This window comes from Myripristis murdjan, chromosome 6, assembly GCF_902150065.1.
Source record: "Myripristis murdjan chromosome 6, fMyrMur1.1, whole genome shotgun sequence".
In the NCBI taxonomy this organism is placed as follows: domain Eukaryota; kingdom Metazoa; phylum Chordata; class Actinopteri; order Holocentriformes; family Holocentridae; genus Myripristis; species Myripristis murdjan.
Window position 1 is genome coordinate 16362167 of NC_043985.1, and position 17505 is coordinate 16379671.

General features: G+C 41.2%; 1 protein-coding gene across 5 annotated transcripts in view; it reads right to left on the reverse strand.

The window, feature by feature from the left end:
- LOC115360856 (pleckstrin homology domain-containing family A member 5-like) overlaps positions 1 to 17505 on the reverse strand; it is a 90187-nt gene that overhangs the window by 46696 nt on the left and 25986 nt on the right. Inside the window, exon 1 of one of the 5 annotated variants that reach the window (XM_030054016.1) lies at positions 9890 to 10131. The exons of the other annotated variants lie outside the window; for them this stretch is intronic. The gene's annotated coding sequence lies outside the window, so the exon portion shown is untranslated. Of the gene's footprint in view, positions 1 to 9889; positions 10132 to 17505 lie in introns of those variants that run through there. 5 annotated transcript variants of the gene reach the window in all.

Below are 17505 nucleotides of genomic sequence, written 5' to 3' on the forward strand. Positions count from 1 at the left end.
CACAAGCAGCAAACAGATGTATCTATATGCCAGCAAGATGTAAGCACTGATATATCTGGATATCAAGGTTTTGCGTGCATATCTTAATTACATTAGAGCATGGACCAGCCCTGTGACAGTAACTTTTTAAACTTTTAATCATCACCAGGACAAGGTGATAATGAGGTGAGAGATAACAGGAATACACACTCAAAAGCCGCTCCACATAACTGAATGCCTGTTTCTGGGATCCAGACTCTGAATGTACAGTCATCAGTATGCTGTCTGCTCTGGTGAGGGGAGGCACTTGATCAGATTATCAAACAACCAAAACAGGCAGCCTGCCTTCTCAACGTGTAGTCGGCAGCTGGTGGGGCATTCTTTGTTGTTTTATAAACTGATCAAGTGTACCCATTCACCAGAGTTCACAGCAAACTGATCCCTGTGCATCCAAGAACCAATAAACCGGACAAAATTATGTCATGTCAGACAGACTTTTCTTGTGGATTAGTCTTGGAAAATGAGAATCTTACAGGTTTTCCTTTTGTATCAAACGGCTTGAGTTAATTTCACATTGTGCATCCTGCAATGTGTCTGTTGCACGAGCACATTGCCTGCAGATGCTGAAATGATATATATTCTGCTACCCTACAGTGGAGACTACATCAGCCTTCAAACAATCTGAGTAGAGGAAAGAGCTATTGTATAAATCAAAGTCTTCAAAGTTACTATTCCATTTACATGCTGGACAGAGTTATTCTACATTTCAGCTCACTTGGCCTGCACCATAAACAGAATAGATCCAAAGTACGGCCCAAAAATAACACTGCTTTTAAACATGGGCTGCTCATGTACTGAAAAGAGCAAATAGCAAGTATGAAATAGGGGGTTTAGTTTTAGTTTAGCCTGGAGAGCAGCAGTCTCCATAGCTCTGGTCTATAATTACTGGAGGCACTGTTGGCAGCAGAGCACTCTGTGCGGTCTTGGGGCAGACCAACGGCACCATTTGTCTTTGGTATCCCTTCACACAAGCTTATACTGCTCTGCACAGACTTGGCTTCAGCTATAAGTGAAGCTAGACGTAAAGTCTGTATGAATGTGTATGCACACAGCAGTGGGATGAGAGACTGATGCGAATGAGTGACCAAGTGAGTGAGAAAATCCATCACTTTTGTGCACTAGCTGTGGTTGACTTGGCAGTCTGTCACAGGCCAAGAAAAGTTTCCTCCTGACTTGTTGACTGCTACGATATTCTGAGTCTAATATGCCTGGGGAACATTGCTCCCGTCTATCCTCTCAGATATATAAAGACAGTAACTTGTAACATGTTTGTGATGTATATGTAAATCACAGACTGCAATCACCCCTCCATGCCTCCACTGCAATAACTCAAAGTGCTCCCACATTCCCTGGAGTGCAAAAAAATGCAAACCAAGAACTAAGGATGCACTAATCTGTCGAAGAAAACAAAAGGTAGGCCACATAATGGGATTCTGGTGATTTATACAGAAAAAGGAAAGAACAACAACACAAGATTTTGGTCAGCGTTTGATCAGGGTGAGAGAGCAAGTGAGGAGATCCGGATGTTGGCAAGCATACTTAGCTGAAATGTCTTTGAACAAGCCACTGAACTCCTACGCACTAATCCAGACCCTGCACTCTGACCTCCCGATAGAGATGGCAAGCATAAAGACAATTTGTCTGCAAGGATCAATAAAATATCTTATTACATTATTCTAGGAAAATTTGATGTTTTTTTCTTCAAGCCATTCAGTGAATACACATCTACGCAGCAGATCTAAGCTGCAGCAACATCTACTGTTAGTCAACCTGAAATGGAATGGATATGTACAACAGATTGGCAGGATAACTGTAAAGCAGTTAAGACACCACCTCTGTAATAAAACGTCTGCAATGGTTCTTTGGATCTTTGGTGACATCCATAAAACCACAAGGCCCTCCTGATGTTTAGTAAGTTCTTGCAGATGTGATGATTGACACGTGTGTCAGGTCAGTGTTTTTAAGAGGCAACTGCGTGAAAGTACATCAAAGGGCTGAGTCCCCATAACTAAATGGACGGAAGCTATTTGAGCAAGTCCTACACATTCCCAGTGTGATCCATGTGACATCAGAGGACAGTCAGTCCTTAAACCCAAATTGAAAACATGGGGAAACATGGGGAACTGAGGGCTGTGGTTTTGTGTTGTCTATAAGGATGATTAACAGCAACAGACATTTTTCTGTTTACCATAAGAAGCTCCCTTTGTACATCCATTCTGATTTTGTTAAAACATACCAACTGTACTATGATGACAATCAGCATGCATTCCACTTACCACAGGGGTGGTAAGACTTAGCAATACTAACTAAAGACTGGAAGACCACATCACAGACTTTCAGATAATATTTGATATAGACTGGTAGAAAATTTGAGATAGAAAATGTCGGCTGGTCAGAAATGGCCTTGCCCCACCCCTTAAGGGTCTTCTGGAGAACATCATAAGAATCATAAGAATAATCAAAACTGATAACAATAGCCATTATAACATGAAAATGCATTATTACAGAACAGCTGCTAGCTCAAAATTAGATATCCATGTTTTCAACATTCCTCTAACAACTAATTTTAGCATACAACACTATTTAAAATGGTCACACATGCACTGAAGGGTGTGGTCTGTGGTCACTGTAGTAAAAATTAAGTTAGCATAAAGCTGTACAGCTGTACAGTAGGGGAAACATCTGGTAACACTTTTGCCTTAATAGAGGGCAGAAACATTGTTAGCTCTTTCTCTAGGGTTAGCAACTCTTGCTGCTTTTTTAAGTCAGAGGGAGATGTTGGGTGACCTCAGATGTGTAAGTGGGGAGCTTAGGGCAGCAGTTGGAGCTGTTAGTGAGGCTGACAACCCTGCAGTGAGGAGGGCTGGACAGTCTTCTGGGTTCCGGACTATCCTGTCCACCATTATTAGCAGTGAGCTGCAGTAACGAAGCGCTCATGGCCTGGGGGTCAACACACCAAATGCTTGTATTTTATTGTTCTGAGTGGGTCTTTGGCATCCAACTCCCTGTCTGCTTAAATTTAACCAATGAAAACTGAGATGCTACACACAAAAAAAGTTACATTAGCGAGAGGGAAAAGGGCCGCTTGACCTCTAAGGTCACATCCCTGGATTTGAAAACCAGAGATCAGGGGATCCAAGAGGAGACTTCTTTGTGTAATTATTTTACTTCAAAAGCAAAGCCAAGCCTAAAATCTGGATGTCCTCTGAAATGCTTTTAAAGGGTGGGGTTGTGGCAAACATGCACCTTCCATCTTACTGATTTCATGTGTGAGACCAAAACTAGAGTTGGGACCGATCCGATTCAATACCAGTATCTGGTGCTGATACTAACATAATTCACTTGTTGGATATCTAACTGACATTACTGATCCATGTTGTAAAGTGTGATATTTTTATGAATTATAAGTATTTAATAATGCAATTTTAAGCCCATAACCAAAAATGTTTCAGCACATAATTAGTAATTAAACAGTTCTACAATGATATCTAATAGTCCCCACATTTTTCGTCTCTCCCCTGAGTTAGATGTTCAGGCAGAGCATGCACTGAACCTTGACTTACTGGCTTTTAAGAGGGGTAACAAAAATCACATGGGGCTCTGCGCTGCTGCTCTGCCCACCCGCATCGCCCACATTGCCCACTCTGCATTGCTACTCTACTCGCCTCTCACTGAAAATGAATTTTGACCAGGCCATTTTTGTGGCCCATGAAAAAAGCCCTTGCGCTGGACCATTAATCTACAACTGATTGAGCTGGTAACAGTTTGATAAGAAGTGCTGTGTGGTTTACAACAATCTCATGTATCATTATCAGTGCATAAACAAAATCATATGTCAAAATTAGATCAGAACTGAGAAAAATCTGTATCAGTGCATCTCTAACCAAAAGGGGTCACTTTATTTTTTGTCATTTTCCCAGATATAATTACTTCTTCAAATATACCATGAATATCCATCATTTTACTATTGCTCCTCATAACAACAGTTCTGTATTTGCAACAGGTTTTCAACTCCACGATAACTGTTCATTAAAAACAAAAACATAGGTATTAGAATTAACTGGGGTTTTGAAGCCATTGTCAAAAAATTCATAATTAAAAACAAGCACTCATTCAAACCATCCATTAATATGAAAACAAAGAGGAAAGTGGCAGGGCAAATGAATAATAAAGATGGGAAATAATCATGTGTGACACTGACATGCCATTTGTCCAATTATGTAAAATCATCTTAGATGATAACACTTTTACTAACCTTAGCTTTTACATGACAAGGGAGAGGGCAGAAAAGAAATGAAAACATTACTTTCATATTTTTGTCAAACATACAAAATGGAGTGACTGACAGTGGAAGGGGATGTGGGGGGGTATACAAGTCTCTAGCGTGCAGAAAAACTAGAATCTATCTAACCATGCAAGTTGACAAAGATCATATGCTTACTGTATGTGCAAAGTGGCACAAACAAGTTGGATGATTGGGGACACTTAAGACACACCCTTCAATAATAAGCACATGAAAGATACCTAAAATGGTTCTTGGGAAATGAAGAAATGAAAATGTATGGGAAATGTTTAAGATTCATGAAGTCTAATTTGTGTTTAAACTATTTGTAAGATATGGTACAAAAAGCTCAGTGCAACTCCTTTTTCAACCTACGACTGGCTTTGCTTTAAGTGAAGACTTTGCGGAAGATCTTGTGTGTAAACATCTAGTGCTAAACAAATATATTTTGTATTTTCAGTTTGGGTAAAATGTGCAGTCTGCAAAAATAATTGTTCTAACAGGGAATGTTGGCTATTTTCAATGGTAACATACGTCTCTCTCTACCCTTAAGTACTGTTATCATAGGCAAAATGTTTTATTTGGTTCCAGAGCCAGAACTGCTAGGTGGATCAGTTCACATACTGTAAGCTCCTTACATACCTAGAAGGCTAATTTTGCAGGTCCCCTTTTCAGTATGATGAAATGTCATTGGGAGTTAGGATTTCAGACAAGAGCAATTATTTGAATGTTCCCTGCTTTGTAAAAGAAAAGGTTTCACTGCCGCACTGTATGGATGAGGATGTTAATGAGTGGGTATGCACTACATCAAGCATGATGAAAACAAGGGAGGAAGAGGAAGAGCAAGCTGGTGCTCTATACCAACTGCCAACCAATGACCAACTCTGTTCAGACCATCAAAAGACTAAGGCAACATTCCAATTTCAGACACTGGAAGAAGTGAGAAGTGGCTGGATGTCATTCATCACATCTAATATGATGTAAACACTCTGCTTGCCTCAGACCACAGTCTTGCTACCATAAGATTCATGCCCTTTTCACTCCTGCTATTCACTTTGGAACAACTCAAGCATGGAAAACCAGGCCTCTCTCTGCCTTGGTCCTCACAACTTCTATAAATACATACTGCTTCACCACAGCAAACTGATCTTCATTTTTTTAACTGAATGCCTTTCAAGCTGTTTCAAGGTCTCTACTAACTGTTGTTTTGCTATGCAATAATGAACTGTGTAGCAAGTCAAAAGTCATCCAAAATTACTAGGACCCAATTTTTCAAAAATGTGATTTAATGACACATATTCCACATAGTGGATGCTTTTATCCATGCACCTTTCAGTTCCATCTGTACGTACATTTTTAGCATGTTTGCCCTGGTACGATTGCATGCCAACCCTGGCAGTGTTAGAGCCATCATGTGTTCCCACTCATACCAGGGGTGCATGGTACCACACTCCAGCACTACCTCTTCAACTCACATCCAAGTTTTGGATGTGAGCTGAGGAGGTTTTGGACATTTTGGGCGCTAAAGTCTCGGCATTCCAGCATTGGACCCAATTCTTTATTCTGTAGATGATATTAATATAGTTTAAGACTTTTTCTTAATAAACAAGGGAACTATAGACTGAGTAAGTCCAGAGGAATTCACCGGAAACTCCTGAAACCACCAAAAAAAAAAAAAAAAAAAAAAAACCCTTAAAGTTACAAATCTCTGAACAGCCTTTCACAGGGAATTAATTCTCTTGTCAATGCTCATGAATTTAATCCTATTACACAGGAGGAAGCTTGGACACAACTTAAGCAAGGCTTGTGAGTACTGGGCAATACTTGAATATTATCAAGAGTAGTAGTCTAGCTGGCACTAAAAGCAGAATGGGGCTGCAGTGGAACTCCTCACTACTACATGGATATTGACTGGGGGTTTGAATAGACCTCCTCACAATAATGGAGCTGAATAGGCAGAATGCAGTGTGTAAAGGGGCATGTGGGGGGCAGCAGGAGAAAAGACCAAAAAAGGGAAACACAAAAGAGGGTTTGTGGTGGCTGAGAGGTCAAAGAAAATGCTGTGCGGTGGTATAAAGTAATGTGGTGTCACAAAATGGCATTAAATGGTCTACAGTAATAATCTGGACTTACTGAAATGAGGTGGCAAACCTACAGCACAGTCATGACACAAAAAAAGGCTTTGAGTGTAGGTCTCAGCTGCAGGCCTGTCAAATTTCGACTGTCACCATAGACCTTTCTACTTAATTCGTGCAAGAAGCTTCTTATTCATTCTACAAATCAAATTTTACACAAACAATTCAATTAGCGTCCATCTTGATGCAGCTGTGACAATCTACAAAGGGTGTGAAGGTCATGCAGCTGAACAAGCAATTCAAAAGATTTCAAAGCCATAGAAACAACATGCACCCTCAAGGAAAAATAATACACTGATTCAAGGGAGTGTCATCTAGTATTGATGGAGGGAATCAAGTGTGCAGCTGGGGAAAAACTGTGGTGCACTGGTGAGCCTGTAGCACCTATCTTCATTCTGACATCTGCCACCCTGACAGAAGACAGCCATCTTAAAATAGTTGCTCATCACAACTTAAGCAATGGTTCCTTAAAAGGCTATTTATGTAACAGTGCTAAAGCCGGTCAGCATTATATTAGCCAGACATCTCAAATTACAATCTCCACTTTCATTCTCTGTAAAATGTCCCCTTGTTAACCATTCACTGTTCAATTTCAAGCCTCATTTAAGGCAATGGCAGTCTTGCATTCAATGTGGCTTTAATGGCAGATGTATGGAAGAAGCCCAAGGACAGTCTGACTCCAAAGACAGCATTATCTGATGGTCTGCATGTATGTACTTCCTGAAAGTGAGGTAGGAGTCACAAAAACATGCTGCATGCTGTAGCTACCTACAAACATTATGTCAGTTTTCTGACAGGACAAAGAACAGAAGTGTGGCCACCCAAGAAAGCATCATTGAAGCCCAGTCAAGTTCATCTAGCTAGATGTGAGGCTGGAGTGGCACAGGCAATAGAAAGATAGAAGCAAATGACATATAGCCTAGTTATAGTACAGCTTGGGTTTTATAAAAAAAAAAAAAAAGCCTGAAAATTTGATTAGATTAGCTGAATCGGTAATGAAATTAAGATGGTCTTATGTATGCAGGGAAGGACACTCCACTTTACACCAGACGCTGGAAGAAAACAACAAAAGGCAATTTGTTTTTTTTTATGAAAATTTTCATGCAGACATGAGCTAGTGCAATGTGCTTCTCTATAGATGATCAAATCCTGATTAAAATCCAGTGTACACAAACACATTGTCCTTACCATCATATAAAATGAACTCGCCCTCACCTCCACAAATCAATGGCATGAAACCGAGTTAAGAAAGTGATGTGCTGGAACCCACTTGCTCCAAAATTAAAACTTTCAATCAAAGCTGTTGTGGAAAGCACGTACAGGGACGCTACATCCAACAACCCTTTTTTCAGTATCTCTGCACCTTAGTAAAAATTGAACATGTGACAGCAGGCCTGAATAGCTCACAAATCAAGGATAGGCAGAATATGGAGGTGGACACTTCTCGGCAATTGTGCCATTTTGTTGGCTGATTTCTTAGAACTCTGCTGTCTGAAACAAAAAATCCAGCCCCCATGCCCCCTATCAGTTCAAAGAAAGTTGAGCCCTTCAGCAGCCAATCCAAAGAGAACAATTCTGTTTCTACTGAACTCTAATCCAAAGAGTACAAAACTCCAGAGGGAATACAGGTTAAAAGTTTTGAATGGGAAATAGTAAATTTCACTACCTGGTAAGGAACAATGAGGCACAATGCTTACTGAATGTGCTCACCATGGAAATGGATGAGTAATGAGGAAAGCATAGTTCTTAATATTTCTCCTCATAGGTTTGATGTGGGCTCTGTATAGCATTGCTACCATGATGGTCTACTGTGTAATATGACGATACAATAAGTTAGCTTCAAACAATGCACACAGCTGTATGTACACACCCATTCAGTGCTCTGCAGCTCAGCATGGTCCAACAATCTTTGAACCTCACAGCAAGGCTTTGACCACCAGCTCCATAGAGACACTTGAAGCTGAGAGAACTAAAATGAAGGATCAAAATGGTCTTCCCATGTTTGTACCCTATGTTTACATACAGGCACAATGAATAGTCATGGTCAGCTGTGTGGATTATGGTATGTTCTGGTCTAAGGCCTGTACTATTGTGGCATTAAAACTAACTAACAAAACAGGGTACACAGCACATAAAAACATATCCTACATGACCACAAGCAACTGGATTGCAAACTACTTCATAACCATAGGCATATGTTTGAGGAAAGGACAAGATTAAGACAGCAAAGACAGTAAAAGCATATGCTGCTTAGCAGACGTACGAAAGAAGTGGGATGGTTAGACAGGCTATTAGGGAGAGGGCCTTGTCTGGGTCACCTGCTCTGATGTATGCAGGAGAGTGGGTGGGCAATGCTGCAAATTATGGCTTACTTGACTGTGACTAACAGACAAAAGCTTCTACAGAATCTTGAATCACCCTGAAAGTGACTCACAGTTAGGATAATAAAGCTCCACTGGCGTAAAGTTATTGAGTGTGGTTTAGAGGGGAGAAGTGTAAGGACAGCTGTCAGTTACAATGCCTTCAGAGCTAATATTCAAGTAATACACAATACCTCATGAAAGTAGATTCAGACATGTTGTGCTGCAAAGTGTGTTAAAACTGGCATGATGTAGCTAACACTCCCCCATTTGACTGAGAATGAGTTTTGCATCAAACTCACACAAGGTTAATTTTTTAAATATTAGAGAAAGAAGACACAAACTCTGCAAGAAAGTCAAACATCTTCCCCCTCCAGGTGTTTACTTTACACTGTTGTCTACCCTCCCTTGAAACTCCTAGGGTTCAGGCGTTTCAGTAGCTTTATTGACCAAAGGAGTATGAGTTGATAAAACTGAAGATCTGATTTTATTCCTTTCCGTATTGTATACCAATTTTAAAGAGAAATACTTATAAACCATACACAAACAATAGATTATCTGGTACTGAGGATAAACAAACCTAATTAGACAAGAGTAAACATCACAGAAATATAAATGAATGGTTTAAACAAAACTGTTAAAGAGCATGTAATGAAGCTTTGTTATCTGCCTGAGTATATCAACTCAAACTCCGTTAACGTCTGCAAACACGGATATGCCCCGACAAAATCCAAGCGTGGAAAACAATGAGGACAATTGCAAGGAATGGCATACAAACAAATAAAAATAAAAATAAAAAATATAACAACGTCAAAATTTGGTTATGATCAATTCGCAGATGTTTTACGAGCAGGCTGTGGCACATACGAGGAAAAAAAACCCACAGCTCTGACTGGGTATGAAAAATCAAACACTGGAAGATGGTCACAAACGAACCCGAATAGCATTTTGCTAGAATCAGTAAACACCTTCAACGTAATTAAACACTGCGACACGGGCACTTTATCACGGGCAAACCCCTCAAAACGCTGCACACATGAACCGCACTGCACAAGGCTTTTAACGTTACTTACAATGCAAAGCTTCCACAAATGTCCAAGCGATCAATCTACTGCGGTGGAGTCAAATGCCGTGGAAAAGGAACGTAAGCAGATTATCCAGATGTGAACGTCAGATGTGAGTGAGGGTGTAGAGAGTTTGTGAATGCGAGCCTGTTTGCTACTTTGAAGCGTGTCTTGAGAAGTGCGCCTCGTCCGCCCAGCTCTCGAGGTTTAGCATCCCAGCTGGCTCCCGCGCGCTGAGTGAGCGTGTGCCCGGAGTAGAGAGGCTGAAACCCGAGAGGCAGTGATGTCACGGTCCGGATGTGAAGCAGAGTGGCCAGTGGCGCGCTATTGTCTCCCAGCGCAATTGCAAATCAAGCACACTTAATGAGAAAATGGGAGACTGGGCGTCTGTGGCGTGCTGGTGCTACTAAACCAGATAAACGACCTGGTTTTGTAGCGGCCGCACCAGGTTTTCTGTTTGTTTTTGACACGTGGTTTACCGTGACCACCTTTACCACCTCCTCCACACGTGGCTAAATTTGTGGTCACAAGATTAATTTTTGGAAAACCTATTTGGGATAGAAAAAATGATAGTCACAACCACCCAGTGACAGAGGAGAGAAATCAAGCGATGTCCACAATTGTGTAATTCAATGTAACCGAGGTAGGTCAATAATAAGGCACCTAAATACAGTGGAGCTGTATCTCCTTGATGAGCTGTGCTATTTCTGGCATTTGCTGCCTCAACTATGAATGTCAGTGGCTGCACCTCCTAACCTCATTCCTCAGCAAGCCCTTACAAAGTGGCATGTTGAAATAACTTAGCTGCATCCAGCCTTTATAAGCTCATCATGACAGTGTTCTTATCCGTCCTGATAAAGTTGTGCTGAACTTCTTTCAGAATACTGAGGCCACAGCTGGAGGAATACCTTGGGCCTGGTTTCAATTCACGTCCACACCCGCTATCAGCTCTATCTTTTCTGTATGAGGCATGTTTGCTTCTAGGGAGTGTAGCCGGGAGAAAGAACTGAATATCAAGTAGGCTGAGCAGGGGTGGGGGGGACTGTGGCTATTGAAGACATGAAAGCCTGGACAATGACCTCAGCCCCAATTTGGAAGCCAAACAGCTCCTCCACTCCTCAACCTGATAATTGTAGTCAGTGTCCCAGGAAGACACCCAGAGACAGTCAATAGGCACTCACTGGCTGCTTTTCTCTTCTCGTTCCATGTGGGCAGTGGTGGTGAAGCCCCTTCTTTTATGACAGTTGAGTACTTCAAAAGTCTGTAACTGTCCTCACACTCTAAACGACAAAGCTAGCAACACTAAACACATTTTCTACGGGTTGAAACAACAGCAAACAAGCATCACATATATTAACACCTTTAGAATTATGTGAACTACCTAGACCAGCTCCACACACTTCTAAATAATGCATTGTGAATCCATTATAGAGAGGGTGTGTACTAACACATGCTGCCCCACAGCTATGGTTAGTCCCCCAGGGAGGGCCTCTCATCCTGGAGATTAGAGCCAAGAGATATGGCCATCACCTGGGGCACAGAATGGACAATCCCGCCCCAAGAGAAGGCAGAGGGAGGAATAGTAAGGAGCTGGAGAACATGTGATATGATATTTAGTGACCCGGTCCATGAAAAATGAATCCATGGCGAGTAAGGAGCTTGTACTCCAACGCCCACAAGAAAGGTGTCAGAGGGGAAAGTCAAAGCAAGCTGTTCAGCCATCTGCACATGTGTGTTGCCAGTGGAAAAACATGTTTTTATCCAGGATTATTGATGTGATTTTCGTACTCAGTGTCCAAATTAGACAAACACCTCTTGGTCTAAAGAGAACTCCTTCAAAAACCAAATCTTTGGGGATGGCCTTATGGCCCACCTGGTAGACTGTGTACCATATCGAGGCTAACTCCTTACCACAGTGGCCAAGGTTTGAATCCAAGACACGCCCCTTGCTGCATGTTATCCCCTCTCTCTAACCTGACTTTTCTGTCCCTCTTCTGTCACTATCAGATAAAGCAGAAATGCCTGAAAAATCTTAATAAAACAAAAACAAAACAAATAAACCTAAGCCCTAATAGTTCTATTGTGATTAAATAGAGAGACCAGTCACTTTCCTGACAGTGCTGTTAGAGACACAATCCCACATGAAAGGTAATAGGTCTCCTAAATAGCTGCGTCCTGTCAAAGTGTCCTTATGGAAGACACTGTGGTCCTCCTTCACTGAAAGTCATGTCTCTGATGTCTCTGATCAGCTATTGAGGCTTAAAATGTAAATCTCACCACCAGAAACACTAAACCGCCTCACCCAATCACAAATCTTCAGCTTGGCTTCAATACTAAATACCTGATGCAATGATTTCAGTTGCTCAAGGTTTATACTTTTTGCTGAATCAAGCCTCAACATGTCATATGGAAAGACAAAGAATCTTGTGAAATCATTGCTGAGACATGCTGTTCTGTGCCATCATCTTCCCTGCAATATTGTGCATTTGTTTTGATGTCAGCTGTATTTGTTGCAATTCTCTGTGAATTAGGTCAGACTCATGCTTTTTTTCCTCAAAAAAACAAGACTAAATAGAGATTATTTTTACACTATTTTTGCCATGCTAAGAAATCTGTTATTTATACAAAAAGAAAACACACAGTCTCAGTTGTTATTATGCACAGGTTTAAAAATTAGTTGCATGGGCATGCTGAGACATTGTGTTTGTATTTGTATGGTCTTACACTGTATAAGCTATGAGCAGGAATAATGCATTCAAGTAAAATAAACCTATAGATTGTGGGGTAGGTCAGAGAGGAGAGGAGTGGAAAAATCCAAAGTAAAACCCTTTATCAGGTCATCAGACAATCTGTGGGAGAGGGAGGCCTAAATGCTTTTCCAAAAATGCCTTTAACAGGAGGGAAGTTCAGTGCAGGCTACCACACCAAGATCAAACAAACTCTGTGTCATCTTAACCCTAGAACATAACCCCAACATAACTCCATTTTATGGCTACACACCATTAGGCTTTATGACAGAGCAGGAAAAACAGGGAGGGTAAACTAAGATATTTGCATTAAGGCTCCACAACTGGCAGGCTGCTGAAGTCAAAGAAATGAAGCACATTGTGTACAGGTAGGTAAGTGAGTGGGAAGCCATGCACTCAGTGTCTGACAATAGTACCTCATCTAAAAAAAAAAACACACACATTTTGGTTTAAGTTGGCTGTTGTACACTTTAAATTTTTATTGCCAGACAAAATGAAATATGTTCCAAACTGAAGTGGTAATTTGTAAAATATCAAAATCACGCAGTTCTGGACAGAGAAGAAGATGCAAATGCAATATTTAGTGCATATTGGCAATGAAGCTTTCTGGATCCAAAACTGAAATAGCTGAAGTGTGTCCAACATGCTGTGCTAATGGATTTTCATGGTGTTGTTTCCAATTGAGAATCCATCATTCTGTCAAATAATTACCTTGGAATAGGGAGAGGAGTTGCATATTACATTCAGAAAGCACTGTCATGAAAAAAAGATTACAATACACTGAAATGGATAATCAATTTGTGCATTTAAATACAAATTTCCATGAACAGTATAGTCGAGGACAAAAAAGACCTAGAGTAACCAATGTATATATCTTAACAGCTATTCCCAGAGTCCCAATGCAATAAGCAAAAGGGGAAAAAAAAACAACTCCCATACATTAAACCAATCATCAATGAGTAACCGAGTGCTGCTTTTCATCTGCAGCTTACAGTACATTAGAGGCTTCATCCGGTTCTTAGCTGACAGATGCAGAGGAGAGGCCATCAGACTCATTAACTGCCCACACAGAGTTGGACAGATATGGAAAGGGAGAGGGAATCTCTAAGTGTTCACATGTTTATCCACTCTCAGAGGATCCTCTTCTGTCTGCCCACTCACTCTCCTCTCTAGCTCTCTCCTCTTCCACTTCCCCTCCCCCATTCTCTCCTCTGAGTCAGTGAACTGCAGGTTGTTACCTGCTGCTCTGGTGAATAAGATGCAGGTGCAGTGGCAGCAAGCAGCCCAGTAGCAGCAGCAGAGTACCCTGAAGTGGCTGGTGAAGACAGCCCTAATCAGTGTGTTTGCCAGCGCTCGCTCTGCAGGCACCCCTGTTCCAACTGAGTGATAGTGAAAGAATACCGCATGCATAAAGAGTCCCATTATCAGGCTGTCTTCAGGAAGCCACTGAGAGGATGGCAACCTTATTGAGGGGGTGTGGGGGTGTCTCCTCCTCTAACAGTCCACTGTGTGTGTGTCAAATGGAGCTGAAAAACAAAAAGGGATTCCTGGGCTGCCTTAGCACTCACGTGCAGAGACACCAGATGCAGAACCCAGGCCATTCAGACATGGCACCCAATGATGAGGATACAGCAATGCCTGATACTGTCTAATATGATTTCTGGAGGAAGAGAGAGAAGCCTCTTGAGCTATTTCTACCTCTGTTATGGAGGCAAGGTTGACAGGTTCTGAGTAATCACAGAGAAAGCCTTTTTTTTTTTTTTTTTTTTTTTTACAAACCTATTTCCTAGTAAATGCATGGTAACGGCCTGTTATGACAATATTTTATTATCATCTACTTCCCAAGTAAGTCTCTAAATACTTACTGAGAATTTACCTAGTACTTACAATCCAGCTTCTAGATATTTTCCCAGTAAATAGTTTTTGTTCCCAAACTCCTGGAAAATACCTGGTAATTAACAGACTGTCAAATAAAGCATTCACCTATAGTGTAATGGAGAATAGGCCAGGCTTGTTCACTGTTGCTTACTAGTTTAGTCTGTTGTTATGTTGCTGTCAAAACAGAGAAAATCCTTGATGCTGCATGCAAAATAAAGACATATCTCACACAGATTATGTAACTACAGCTTACAGCTCTGCTTGTCTCTTTTCAATGCCTTTTGCGGAGGATATAATGAAAGACAAACAGGTGTTTACAGTAGCACAGTAAAGAAAAGACTAATTGGAAAAAGATCAAAAGAAACAGGAGAGCCAATTCTGCACAGGCTTACAAAATGGGCCAATCAATGAGGAAGTCAAGCTCAGTCCCGCAGGCAGGCAGGAAGTTGAGATGAGCTGAACCCTCTCATGAATCCTGATGCCTCACTGATCATAATTACAAGCTCTGGCCAAAAATGACTTGCTTTACTAATGAGACATTGAAAATCAATAGGCTGTATCTAGGATTTGTTTAATGCAAGAGCAGACATGTTAATTGGAGGCACAGACATCCAATATGCAGTCCTACAACTGAACTAAACTCTTATGGGATGAAACTTTTGAGGGTAGCAAGTGGTGTTGATGGTCAAGTTACAACAGTGATGAGGCAGGTGGGGAAAAAGTGGAAGGGGTCGGGGTTGCAGATCAGTGAACCCAGAGTTTCTGAGGCTTTTCAAGCACAATGGCTGCACTGAGGGGTGACATCGGGGAAGGTCAACATGAAAACAGAGGGGTTGGGCAGACTCAATCCACTGCTCAAAGCTTTGTAAGCTTTGGCAAACCATGACATCTACAAATTCCAATGTTTGCAAGTTAAAACAACAGCACTGATGTGCTCTAGCATGAGCCCTCAACCAGCCTCCTTCACCACATCTCATCAAACCCCTGCCTGCCTGCTGACAAGGGTTGCCTTGCCTCCCAGGTTCTTTTAAATTCAGTGCATCAGCAAAGAAAAGACACAGGTATGACATATTCATAGTTTCTTTACATCTCTGATCATATGGCTCACAGCATGAGCCTAGTATTTATAGCACTGAGAAAGCCAAACAGTGAGAGAATGATTATTTGGCTATGAATAATATACAGTTTAACTATTTGAGGGTAAATATAAAAACTTTGTGGCTTGAATTTCCCAGTGTGATTATGATGCGTCTCCCTTTAAAAAAAACAAACAAAAAAAAGAAGTTGCAGGAGTTTGATTAAGTTATGCAAATGGTCAGGATGTCGCTGTGGGTCTAGCAGGAGGGGATGCAATTTCCTCTAACTGAACACATGAATACAGGATGAGAGGCTCCTGTGCATACATTACAACACTAATACTGCAATTAGAAGGGAATTAGGTCTCTATCCACACCATTAACCCTAACCTGGCCCTTGTACACAACCCTGAAAATGGCAATATATTCTGTTGAACCTGTTTTCTTCCAAGTATCAGTCAGTGACTTGACAAGGACTTGCTGGTTCACCTTCTCAAGACCCACTAGACACAATCCACTTAAATGTATAGTCACATCAAGGCATCTAATGAGGATGATCAAATACATAGCCTAGGTAGCACAATGTCAGCACCTCACAGTGTCAGGAACATATTACTGTGGCACAACACAAGCACATAATTGACAGAAGACACAAAATGCATCTGACAAGGAGGAGCATGACATGCTATTGTACCTGTCTTAAAAGAGGGATTATCCTCCAGCCATGGACTAATTATGAATCCACTAAGGTGGCTACATGGATATTGTCATATGCATTTGCCCATCCACACACATAAAGGTAGAGTCTTGCCAAGGAGAGTCATCAGTCAGTTCTTCCTCGTTTTGAGTTAGTGCACAGCACAGATGAAAAGATGCAGACAGGTCATTGCAAGCCTAATGAATCTAACACTTCATGTCTGGGGTAATAATGTGCCTGGTGGGAGTGGATAATGTAGGCTAGAGTGTTTATTTGATGAAGCCATTAACAACCTCAGCCATGTTCACGGGGAGCCCAAAGGACCCACCACCAAACTGATGATTAAACACCTATGGAGACACAGAGTACAGCTAGTAACAGCATCTCTTTCCAACACATAATAAAGAGTTAGACCTCATTCCATCACCTCATTTTCCTCCGGAGATTGCTTTTCTTGTTTTAAATTGATTACAGAGAAGCTCTGGGATACAGGAGATGCTTTCTTCCCTTAATAACCACCACAGCAATTTCTACAGCATGAAGATAGAGAGAAATCAAACCTAAACCTGGGGCAAGGTGTGAGTCTGAGTGCAATAAAGGACTGGTTATATAATCATTCACACACTAGCATTCAGCTACTTACCAAACTATCATGGTTTTAATTTCTCAGTTTGTAGCCTCAAATACATCATCAGACTTCCATCCATCACAGGCAGAACAAAAATGATTGGATCCAGAGGCTCTACTCCCTTTTATGATTAATACCTTGATTACTGATGAATCGACTAAACATGTTCAACTAAATTATTAAAGGACCTCAAAACCTGGTCAAATGTTTTATGACAGTATATCTCACTTATCTGGAGACCAAGATAACTGCCTTAAAAATCAGTTTTTGCCAGCAGAAAAAAATGTATGTATAAAAATGACAGCAAATGCTTACCAATAAAAAAAAAAAAAAAAAATCAGCAAATTAGTCACAGTTCCAGAGTGTTTTCAGAAGGTGCTACTACAGGCTTGGCAAACTGTATGGTGGACAGGACAGAGACTAGAAATTAATAAATGGTAGTGGGGAGAGAGAGAGAGAGAGGGAGGGGGGAGAGCGAGAGAGAGAGGGAGAGAGAGGGAGAGAAGCATGGTGATACAAGGCTTGGTTCTGCTGCCTTGCCTTTAGCAGTGGAGAGCATGCTCTGTACACCAGCCATAAGGCCAGGCTCCTGCTGTGGC